The following is an 11,935-nucleotide window of genomic DNA, read 5'->3' on the forward strand; positions in this document are numbered from 1 at the left end:
AAAGGATTAGTTAGAAAAAAGAAAAAAGATTAGTTAGAAAGAAAGAAATATGGACAGATTAGTTAGAAAGAAAAACAGAAAGAGGGAATAGTTAGAAAGAAAAATAGATTAGTTAGAAAGAAAGACAGAAAGAGGGAATAGTTAGAAAGAAAAATAGATTAGTTAGAAAGAAAGAAAGATAGATAGATTAGTTAGAAAGAAAAAAAGATTAGTTAGAAATAAAGAAGATTACTTAGAAAGAAAGATAGATTAGTTAGAAAGAAAGAAAGAAAGATTAGTTAGAAAGAAAGATAGATTAGTTAGAAAGAAAGAAAGATAGATAGATTAGTTAGAAAGAAAAAAAGATTAGTTAGAAATAAAGAAGATTAGTTAGAAAGAAAGAAATATAGATTAGTTAGAAAGAAATAAAGATATATACATATATATATATATATATATATATATATATATATATATTAGTTAGAAAGAAAGAAAGAAAGAAAGATGAATAGTTAGAAAGAAAGATTAGTTAGAAAGAAAGATATATCAGTTAGAAAGAAAGATAGATTAGTTACAAAGAAAGATAACTAGATTAGTTAGAAAGAAAGAAAGATAGATAGATTAGGTAGAAATACAGAAAGAAAGAAAGAAAGAAAGAAAGAAAGAAAAAAAGAAAGAAAGAAAGAAAGAAAGAAAGAAAGAAAGAAAGAAATATGGATTAGTTAGAAAGAAAGATTATTTAGAAAGAAAGAAAGAAAGATAGATTAGTTAGAAAGAAAGAAAAAAAGAAAGAAAGAAAGTAAGGATACTTAGAAAGAAAGAAAGAAAGAAAGAAAGAAAGAAAGAAAGAAAGAAAGAAAGATTAGTTAGAAAGAAAGAAAGAAAGATTAGTTAGAAAGAAAGAAATATAGATTAGTTACAAAGAAAGATAGATTAGTGAGAAAGAAAGATAACTAGATTAGTTAGAAAGAAAGAAAGAAATATGGATTAGTTAGAAAGAAAGATTAGTTAGAAAGAAAGAAAGAAAGAAAGAGAAAGAAAGACAGAAAGAAAGAGAAAGAACGAAAGAAAGAAAGAAAGAAAGAGAAAGAAAGACAGAAAGAAAGAGAAAGAACGAAAGAAAGAAAGAAAGAAAGAAAGAAAGAAAGAAAGAAAGAAAGAAAGAAAGAAAGAAAGAAAGAAAGAAAGAAAGAAAGAAAGAAAAAGAAAGAAAGGAAAAAATACATAGATTAGTTAGAAAGAAAGATTAGTTAGAAAAAGAGAAATCAGTTAGAAAGAAAGAAAGATTAGTTAGAAAGAAATAAAAAAGATTAGTTAGAAAGAAAGATTAGTTAGAAAGAAATAAAAAAGATTAGTTAGAAAGAAAGATTAGTTAGAAAGAAAGAAAGATTAGTTAAAAAGAAAGAAAGATTAGTTAAAAAGAAAAATATCAGTTAGAAAGAAAGATTAGTTAGAAAGAAAGAAAGAAAGAAAGAAAGAAAGAAAGAAAGAAAGAAAGAAAGAAAGAAAGAAAGAAAGAAAGAAAGAAAGAAAGATTAGTTTAAAAAATAAAGAGAAAGATTAGTTAGAAAGATAGATTAGTTAGAAAAAAGAAAGAAAGATAGATTGATTAGTTAGAAAGAAAGAAAGATTAGTTAGAGAGAAAGAAAAAAAGATTAGTTAGAAAAAAGAAAAAAGATTAGTTAGAAAGAAAGACGGAAAGATGGAATAGTTAGAAAGAAAGATTACTTAGAAAGAAAGATAGATTAGTTAGAAAGAAAGAAAGAAAGAAAGAAAGAAAGAAAGATTAGTTAGAAAGAAAGATAGATTAGTTAGAAAGAAAGATAGATTAGTTAGAAAGAAAAAAAGATTAGTTAGAAAGAAAGAAGATTAGTTAGAAAGAAAGAAGATTAGTTAGAAAGAAATAAAGATAGATATATTAGTTAGAAAGAAAGAAAGAAAGAAAGGTGAATTAGTTAGAAAGAAAGATTAGTTAGAAAGAAAGATATATCAGTTAGAAAGAAAGATAGATTTACAAAGATAACTAGATTAGTTAGAAAGAAAGAAAGATAGATAGATTAGTTAGAAATACAGAAAGAAAGAAAGAAAGAAAGAAATATGGATTAGTTAGAAAGAAAGATTAGTTAGAAAGAAAGAAATAAAGATAGATTAGTTAGAAAGAAAGAAAGAAAGTAAGGATACTTAGAAAGAAAGAAAGAAAGAAAGAAAGAAAGATAGATTAGTTAGAAAGAAAGAAAGAAAGAAAGAAAGAAAGAAAGAAAGAAAGATTAGTTAGAAAGAAAGAAAGAAATATAGATTAGTTAGAAAGAAAGAAAGATACATAGATTAGTTAGAAAGAAAGAAAGAAAGATAGATAGATTAGTTAGAAAGAAAGAAAGAAAGATGGATTAGTTAGAAAGAAAGAAAGAAAGAAAGAAAGAAAGAAAGAAAGAAAGAAAGAAAGATTAGTTAGAAAGAAAGATAGATTAGTGAGAAAGAAAGATAACTAGATTAGTTAGAAAGAAAGAAAGAAAGATAGATAGATTAGTTAGAAAGAAAGAAAGAAAGAAAGAAAGAAAGAAATATGGATTAGTTAGAAAGAAAGATTAGTTAGAAAGAAAGAAAGAAAGAAAGAGAGATAGATTAGTTAGAAAGAAAGAAAGAAAGATTAGTTAGAAAGAAAGAAAAAAATATTAGTTAGAAAGAAAAAAGATTAGTTAGAAAGAAAGAAAGATTAGTTAAAAAGAAAGAAGGATAAATAGATTAGTTAGAAAGAAAGAAAGAAAGAAAGAAAGATGGATTAGTTCAAAAGAAAGATTAGTTAGAAAGAAAGATAGATAGATTAGTTAGAAAGAAAGAAAGAAAGAAAGAAAGAAAGAAAGAAAGAAAGAAGGAAAGAGTAGTTAGAAAGAGAGAAAGAAAGATAGATTAGTTAGTAAGAAAGAAAGAAAGATAGATTAGTTAGAAAGAAAGAAAAAAGAAAGAAAAAAGAAAGAAAGAAAGAAAGAAAGAAAGAAAGAAAGAAAGAAAGAAAGAAAGATGGATTAGTTAGAAAGAAAGAAAGATATATCAGTTAGAAAGAAAGATAGATTAGTTAGAAAGAAAGATTAGTTAGAAAGAAAGAAAGATAGATTAGGTAGAAAGAAAGAAAGATTAGATAGAAAGGAAGAAAGATTAGTTAGAAAGAAAGATAGAAGAAAAGAAAGATTAGTTAGAAAAAAGAAAGAGAAAGATTACTTAGAAAGAAAGAAAAAAGTTTAGATAGAAAGAAAGAAAAAAAGAGAGATTAGTTAGAAAGAAAGAAAGATTAGTTAAAAAGAAAAAAGATTTGTTGGAAAGAGACATTAGTTAGAAAGAAAGAAAAATTAGTTAGAAAGAAAGAGATCAGTTAGAAAGAATGAAAGAAAGAAAGAAAGAAAGAAAGAAAGAAAGAAAGATTAGTTAGAAAAAAACAAAGAGAAAGATTAGTTAGAAAAAAAGAAAGAAAGTTTAGTTAGAAAAAAAGAAAGATTAGTTAGAAAAAAAGAAAAAGAAATATTAGTTAGAAAAAAGAAAAACCTTTAGTTAGAAAAAAAGAAAGATAGATTAGTTAGAAAAAAAGATAGATTAGTTAGAAAGAAAGAAAGAAAGAAAGAAAGATGGATTAGTTAGAAAGATAGATAGATTGGTTAGAAAGAAAGATTAGTTAGAAAGAAAGATATATTAGGTAGAAAGAAAGAAAGATTAGGTAGAAAAAAAGAAAGATTAGTTAGAAAGAAAGAGATCAGTTAGAAAGAAAGATTAGTTAGAAAGAAAGATAGAAAAAAGAAAGATTAGTTAGAAAAAAGAAAGAGAAAGAAAAAGAAAAATGTTTAGATAGAAAGAAAGAAAGATTAGTTAGAAAGAAAGAAAGGTTAGTTAGGAAGAAAGAAATATAGATTAGTTAGAAAGAAAGATAGATTAGTTAGAAAGAAAGAAAGAAAGAAAGAAAGAAAGAAAGAAAGAAAGAAAGAAAGAAAGAAAGAAAGAAAGAAAGAAAGATGGATTAGTTAGAAAGATAGATTAGTTAGAAAGAAAGAAAGATATATCAGTTAGAAAGAAAGATAGATTAGTTAGAAAGAAAGATTAGTTAGAAATACAGAAATAAAGAAAGAAAGAAAGAAAGAAAGAAAGAAAGAAAGAAAGAAAGAAAGAAAGAAAGAAAGAAAGAAAGAAAGAAAGAAAGAAATATGGAATAGTTAGAAAGAAAGATTAGTTAGAAAGAAAGAAAGAAAGAAAGAAAGAAAGAAAGAAAGATAGATTATTTAGAAAGAAAGAAAGAAAGAAAGTAAGGTTAGTTAGAAAGAAAGAAAGAAAGAAAGATAGATTAGTTAGAAAGAAAGAAAAAAATATTAGTTAGAAAGAAAAAAGATTAGTTAGAAAGAAAGATTAGTTAAAAAGAAAGAAGGATAAATAGATTAGTTAGAAAGAAAGAAAGAAAGAAAGAAAGAAAGAAAGATGGATTAGTTCGAAAGAAAGATTAGTTAGAAAGAAAGATAGATAGATTAGTTAGAAAGAAAGAAAGAAAGAAAGAAAGAAAGAAAGAAAGAAAGAAAGAAAGAAGGAAAGAGTAGTTAGAAAGAAAGAAAGAAAGATAGATTAGTTAGTAAGAAAGAAAGATAGATAGATTAGTTAGAAAGAAAGAAAGAAAGAAAGAAAGAAAGAAAGAAAGAAAGAAAGAAAGAAAGAAAGAAAGAAAGAAAGAAAGAAAGAAAGATGGATTAGTTAGAAAGATAGATTAGTTAGAAAGAAAGAAAGATATATTAGTTAGAAAGAAAGATATATCAGTTAGAAAGAAAGATAGATTTACAAAGATAACTAGATTAGTTAGAAAGAAAGAAAGATAGATAGATTAGTTAGAAATACAGAAAGAAAGAAAGAAAGAAAGAAAGAAATATGGATTAGTTAGAAAGAAAGATTAGTTAGAAAGAAAGAAATAAAGATAGATTAGTTAGAAAGAAAGAAAGAAAGTAAGGATACTTAGAAAGAAAGAAAGAAAGAAAGATAGATTAGTTAGAAAGAAAGAAAGAAAGAAAGAAAGAAAGAAAGAAAGAAAGAAAGATTAGTTAGAAAGAAAGAAAGAAATATAGATTAGTTAGAAAGAAAGAAAGATACATAGATTAGTTAGAAAGAAAGAAAGAAAGATAGATAGATTAGTTAGAAAGAAAGAAAGAAAGATGGATTAGTTAGAAAGAAAGAAAGAAAGAAAGAGAGAAAGAAAGAAAGAAAGAAAGAAAGATTAGTTAGAAAGAAAGATAGATTAGTGAGAAAGAAAGATAACTAGATTAGTTAGAAAGAAAGAAAGAAAGATAGATAGATTAGTTAGAAAGAAAGAAAGAAAGAAAGAAATATGGATTAGTTAGAAAGAAAGATTAGTTAGAAAGAAAGAAAGAAAGAAAGAAAGAGAGATAGATTAGTTAGAAAGAAAGAAAGAAAGATTAGTTAGAAAGAAAGAAAAAAATATTAGTTAGAAAGAAAAAAGATTAGTTAGAAAGAAAGAAAGATTAGTTAAAAAGAAAGAAGGATAAATAGATTAGTTAGAAAGAAAGAAAGAAAGAAAGAAAGATGGATTAGTTCAAAAGAAAGATTAGTTAGAAAGAAAGATAGATAGATTAGTTAGAAAGAAAGAAAGAAAGAAAGAAAGAAAGAAAGAAAGAAAGAAAGAAAGAAAGAAAGAAGGAAAGAGTAGTTAGAAAGAGAGAAAGAAAGATAGATTAGTTAGTAAGAAAGAAAGAAAGATAGATTAGTTAGAAAGAAAGAAAAAAGAAAGAAAAAAGAAAGAAAGAAAGAAAGAAAGAAAGAAAGAAAGAAAGAAAGAAAGAAAGAAAGAAAGAAAGAAAGATGGATTAGTTAGAAAGAAAGAAAGATATATCAGTTAGAAAGAAAGATAGATTAGTTAGAAAGAAAGATTAGTTAGAAAGAAAGAAAGATAGATTAGGTAGAAAGAAAGAAAGATTAGATAGAAAGGAAGAAAGATTAGTTAGAAAGAAAGATAGAAGAAAAGAAAGATTAGTTAGAAAAAAGAAAGAGAAAGATTACTTAGAAAGAAAGAAAAAAGTTTAGATAGAAAGAAAGAGAAAAAGAGAGATTAGTTAGAAAGAAAGAAAGATTAGTTAAAAAGAAAAAAGATTTGTTGGAAAGAGACATTAGTTAGAAAGAAAGAAAAATTAGTTAGAAAGAAAGAGATCAGTTAGAAAGAATGAAAGAAAGAAAGAAAGAAAGAAAGAAAGAAAGAAAGAAAGAAAGAAAGAAAGAAAGAAAGAAAGATTAGTTAGAAAAAAACAAAGAGAAAGATTAGTTAGAAAAAAAGAAAGAAAGTTTAGTTAGAAAAAAAGAAAGATTAGTTAGAAAAAAAGAAAAAGAAATATTAGTTAGAAAAAAGAAAAACCTTTAGTTAGAAAAAAAGAAAGATAGATTAGTTAGAAAAAAAGATAGATTAGTTAGAAAGAAAGAAAGAAAGAAAGAAAGATGGATTAGTTAGAAAGATAGATAGATTGGTTAGAAAGAAAGATTAGTTAGAAAGAAAGATATATTAGGTAGAAAGAAAGAAAGATTAGGTAGAAAAAAAGAAAGATTAGTTAGAAAGAAAGAGATCAGTTAGAAAGAAAGATTAGTTAGAAAGAAAGATAGAAAAAAGAAAGATTAGTTAGAAAAAAGAAAGAGAAAGAAAAAGAAAAATGTTTAGATAGAAAGAAAGAAAGATTAGTTAGAAAGAAAGAAAGGTTAGTTAGGAAGAAAGAAATATAGATTAGTTAGAAAGAAAGATAGATTAGTTAGAAAGAAAGAAAGAAAGAAAGAAAGAAAGAAAGAAAGAAAGAAAGAAAGAAAGAAAGAAAGAAAGAAAGAAAGAAAGATGGATTAGTTAGAAAGATAGATTAGTTAGAAAGAAAGAAAGATATATCAGTTAGAAAGAAAGATAGATTAGTTAGAAAGAAAGATTAGTTAGAAATACAGAAATAAAGAAATAAAGAAAGAAAGAAAGAAAGAAAGAAAGAAAGAAAGAAAGAAAGAAAGAAAGAAAGAAAGAAAGAAAGAAATATGGAATAGTTAGAAAGAAAGATTAGTTAGAAAGAAAGAAAGAAAGAAAGAAAGAAAGATAGATTATTTAGAAAGAAAGAAAGAAAGAAAGAAAGTAAGGTTAGTTAGAAAGAAAGAAAGAAAGAAAGATAGATTAGTTAGAAAGAAAGAAAAAAATATTAGTTAGAAAGAAAAAAGATTAGTTAGAAAGAAAGAAAGATTAGTTAAAAAGAAAGAAGGATAAATAGATTAGTTAGAAAGAAAGAAAGAAAGAAAGAAAGAAAGAAAGATGGATTAGTTCGAAAGAAAGATTTGTTAGAAAGAAAGATAGATAGATTAGTTAGAAAGAAAGAAAGAAAGAAAGAAAGAAAGAAAGAAAGAAAGAAAGAAAGAAAGAAAGAAAGAAGGAAAGAGTAGTTAGAAAGAAAGAAAGAAAGATAGATTAGTTAGTAAGAAAGAAAGATAGATAGATTAGTTAGAAAGAAAGAAAGAAAGAAAGAAAGAAAGAAAGAAAGAAAGAAAGAAAGAAAGAAAGAAAGAAAGAAAGAAAGAAAGATGGATTAGTTAGAAAGATAGATTAGTTAGAAAGAAAGAAAGATATATCAGTTAGAAAGAAAGATAGATTAGTTAGATAGAAAGATTAGTTAGAAAGAAAGATAGATTAGGTAGAAAGAAAGAAAGATTAGTTAGAAAGAAAGATAGAAGAAAAGAAAGATTAGTTAGAAAAAAGAAGGAGAAAGATTACTTAGAAAGAAAGAAAAAAGTTTAGATAGAAAGAAAGAGAAAAAGAAAGATTAGTTAGAAAGAAAGATAGATTAGTTAGAAAGAAAGATAGATTAGTTAGAAAGAAAGATTAGTTAGAAAGAAAGATAGAAAAAAGAAAGATTAGTTAGAAAAAAGAAAGAGAAAGATTAGTTAGAAAAAAAGAAAAATGTTTAGATAGAAAGAAAGAAAGATTAGTTAGAAAGAAAGATAGATTAGTTAGAATAGAAAGAAAGAAAGAAAGAAAGAAAGAAAGAAAGAAAGAAAGAAAGAAAGAAAGAAAGAAAGAAAGAAAGAAAGAAAGATGGATTAGTTAGAAAGATAGATTACTTAGAAAGAAAGAAAGATATATCAGTTAGAAAGAAAGATAGATTAGTTAGAAAGAAAGATTAGTTAGAAATACAGAAAGAAAGAAAGAAAGAAAGAAAGAAAGAAAGAAAGAAAGAAAGAAAGAAAGAAAGAAAGAAAGAAAGAAAGAAAGAAAGAAAGAAAGAAATATGGAATAGTTAGAAAGAAAGATTAGTTAGAAAGAAAGAAAGAAAGAAAGAAAGAAAGAAAGAAAGAAAGAAAGAAAGAAAGAAAGAAAGAAAGAAAGAAAGAAAGATAGATTATTTAGAAAGAAAGAAAGAAAGAAAGTAAGGTTAGTTAGAAAAAAGAAAGATAGATTAGTTAGAAAAAGAAAGAAAGATTATTTAGAAATAAATAAATATAGATTAGTTAGAAATAAAGAAAGATAGATTAGTTAGAAAGAAAGAAAAAATATTAGTTAGAAAGAAAAAAGATTAGTTAGAAAGAAAGAAAGATTAGTTAAAAAGAAAGAAGGATACATAGATTAGTTAGAAAGAAAGAAAGAAAGATGGATTAGTTAGAAAGAAAGATTAGTTAGAAAGAAAGATAGATAGATTAGTTAGAAAGAAAGAAAGAAAGAAAGAAAGAAAGAAAGAAAGAAAGAAAGAAAGAAAGAAAGAAAGAAGGAAAGAAGGAAAGAGTAGTTAGACAGAAAGAAAGAAAGATAGATTAGTTAGTAAGAAAGAAAGATAGATAGATTAGTTAGAAAGAAAGAAAGAAAGAAAGAAAGAAAGAAAGAAAGAAAGAAAGAAAGAAAGAAAGAAAGAAAGAAAGAAAGAAAGAAAGAAAGAAAGAAAGAAAGAAAGAAAGAAAGATGGATTAGTTAGAAAGATAAATTAGTTAGAAAGAAAGAAAGATATATCAGTTAGAAAGAAAGATAGATTAGTTAGATAGAAAGATTAGTTAGAAAGAAAGATAGATTAGGTAGAAAGAAAGAAAGATTAGTTAGAAAGAAAGATAGAAGAAAAGAAAGATTAGTTAGAAAAAAGAAGGAGAAAGATTACTTAGAAAGAAAGAAAAAAGTTTAGATAGAAAGAAAGAGAAAAAGAAAGATTAGTTAGAAAGAAAGAAAGATAGATTAGTTAGAAAGAAAGATAGATTAGTTAGAAAGAAAGATTAGTTAGAAAGAAATAAAGATTAGTTAAAAAGAAAGAAAGAGAAAAAGAAAGATTAGTTAGAAAGGAAGATAGATTAGTTAGAAAGAAAGATAGATTAGTTAGAAAGAAAGAAAGAAAGAATGAAAGAAAGAAAGAAAGAAAGAAAGAAAGAAAGAAAGAAAGAAAGATGGATTAGTTAGAAAGATAGATAGATTGGTTAGAAAGAAAGATTAGTTAGAAAGAAAGATAGATTAGGTAGAAAGAAAGAAAGATTAGTTAGAAAGAAAGAGATCAGTTAGAAAGAAAGATTAGTTAGAAAGAAAGATAGAAAAAAGAAAGATTAGTTAGAAAAAAGAAAGAGAAAGATTAGTTAGAAAAAAGAAAAAGAAATATTAGTTAGAAAAAAAGAAAAATGTTTAGATAGAAAGAAAGAAAGTAAGAAAGATTTGTTAGAAAGAAAGAAAGGTTAGTTAGGAAGAAAGAAATATAGATTAGTTAGAAAGAAAGAAAGAAAGAAAGAAAGAAAGAAAGAAAGAAAGAAAGAAAGAAAGAAAGAAAGAAAGAAAGAAAGAAAGAAAGAAAGAAAGAAAGAAAGAAAGAAAGAAATATCAGTTAGAAAGAAAGATAGATTAGTTAGAAAGAAAGATTAGTTAGAAATACAGAAAGAAAGAAAGAAAGAAAGAAAGAAATATGGATTAGTTAGAAAGAAAGATTAGTTAGAAAGAAAGAAAGAAAGAAAGAAAGAAAGAAAGATAGATTATTTAGAAATAAATAAATATAGATTAGTTAGAAAGAAAGAAAGATAGATAGATTAGTGAGAAAAAAAGAAAGATAGATAGATTAGTTAGAAAGAAAGAAAGAAAGAAAGAAAGAGAGAAAGAAAGAAAGATGGATTAGTTAGAAAGAAAGAAAGAAAGATTATTTAGAATGAAATAAATATAGATTAGTTAGAAAGAAAGATAGATAGATAGATTAGTAAGAAAGAAAGAAAGAAAGAAAGAAAGAAAGAAAGAAAGAAAGAAAGAAAGAAAGAAAGAAAGAAAGAAAGAAAGAAAGAAAGAAAGAGAGAAAGAAAGAAAGATGGATTAGTTAGAAAGAAAGATTAGTTAGAAAGAAAGAAAGATTAGTTAGAAAGAAAGATAGATTAGTGAGCAAGAAACGATAACTAGATTGGTTAGAAAGAAAGAAGGATAGATTAGTTAGAAAGAAAGAAAGAAAGAAAGAAAGAAAGAAAGAAAGAAAGAAAGAAAGAAAGAAAGAAAGAAAGAAAGAAAGAAAGAAAGAAAGAAAGAAAGATTAGTTAGAAAGAAAGAAAAAAGATTAGTTGGAAAGAAAAAAAAGATTAGTTAGAAAGAAAGAATGATTAGTTAAAAAGAAAGAAGGATAAATAGATTAGTTAGAAAGAAAGAAAGAAAGATGGATTAGTTAGAAAGAAAGATTAGTTAGAAAGAAAGATAGATAGATTAGTTAGAAAGAAAGAAAGAAAGAAAGAAAGAAAGAAAGAAAGAAAGAAAGAAAGAAAGAAAGAAAGATTAGTTAGAAAGAAGGAAAGAAAGATAGATTAGTTAGTAAGAAAGAAAGAAAGAAAGATTAGTTAGAAAGAAAGATAGATTAGTTAGAAAGAAAGAAAGAAAGAAAGAAAGAAAGAAAGAAAGAAAGAAAGATGGATTAGTGAGAAAGAAAGATTAGTTAGAAAAAAAGAAAGATAGACAGATTAGTTAGAAAGAAAGAAAGAAAAAAGAAAGAAAGATTAGCTAGAAAGAAAGAAAGAAAGAAACAGATAGATTAGTTAGAAAGAAAGAGTAGTTAGAAAGAAAGATAGATTAGAAAGAAAGAAAGATATATAGATTAGTTTGAAAGAAAGAAAAAAGGATTAGTTAGAAAGAAAAATATTAATTAGAAAGAAAGAAAGATTAGATAGAAAGAAGGAAAGATAGATTAGTTAGAAAGAAAGATAGATAGATAGATAGATAGATAGATAGATAGATAGATAGATAGATAGATAGATAGATACATAGATAGATAGATAGATAGATAGATAGATAGATAGATAGATAGATAGATAGATAGATAGATAGATAGATAGATAGATAGATAGATAGATTAGTTAGAAAGAAAGAAAAAAAGATTAGTTAGAAAGAAAGAAAGAAAGATTAGTTAGAAAGAAAGAAATATAGATTAGTTAGAAAGAAATAAAAAAGATTAGTTAGAAAGAAAGATAGATAGATTAGTTAGAAAGAAAGAAATATAGATTAGTTAGAAAGAAAGATAGATAGATTAGTTAGAAAAAAAGAAAAAAAGATTAGTTAGAAAGAAAGAAAGAAAGATTAGTTAGAAAGAAAGAAATATAGATTAGTTAGAAAGAAATAAAAAAGATTAGTTAGAAAGAAAGAAAGAAAGATTAGTTAGAAAGAAAGAAATATAGATTAGTTAGAAAGAAAGATAGATAGATTAGTTAGAAAGAAAGAAAGAAAGAAAGAAAGATATATTAGTTAGAAAGATAGATAGATTGGTTAGAAAGAAAGATATATTAGGTAGAAAGAAAGAAAGATTACGTAGAAAGAAAGAAAGATTAGTTAGAAAGAAAGAGATCAGTTAGAAAGAAAGATTAGTTAGAAAGAAAGATAGAAAAAAGAAAGATTAGTTAGAAAAAAAGAAACAGAAAGATTAGTTAGAAAAAGAAAAAGAAATATTAGTTAGAAAAAAAGAAAAACCTTTAGATAGAAAGAAAGAAA

General features: G+C 23.9%; 1 long non-coding RNA gene across 1 annotated transcript; it reads left to right on the plus strand.

The window, feature by feature from the left end:
• The first annotated feature begins 6,519 nt into the window (after window positions 1-6,519).
• On the plus strand, window positions 6,520-10,279 carry LOC143714589 (uncharacterized). Its single transcript, XR_013195554.1, has 2 exons — window positions 6,520-6,553; window positions 10,075-10,279. It is a non-coding gene; the product is annotated as an uncharacterized LOC143714589 (long non-coding RNA).
• The last annotated feature ends 1,656 nt before the right edge of the window (window positions 10,280-11,935 follow it).

This window comes from Siphateles boraxobius, unplaced genomic scaffold, assembly GCF_051911475.1.
Source record: "Siphateles boraxobius isolate OS27281-9 unplaced genomic scaffold, OSU_SipBor_1 55, whole genome shotgun sequence".
NCBI lineage: Eukaryota > Metazoa > Chordata > Actinopteri > Cypriniformes > Leuciscidae > Siphateles > Siphateles boraxobius.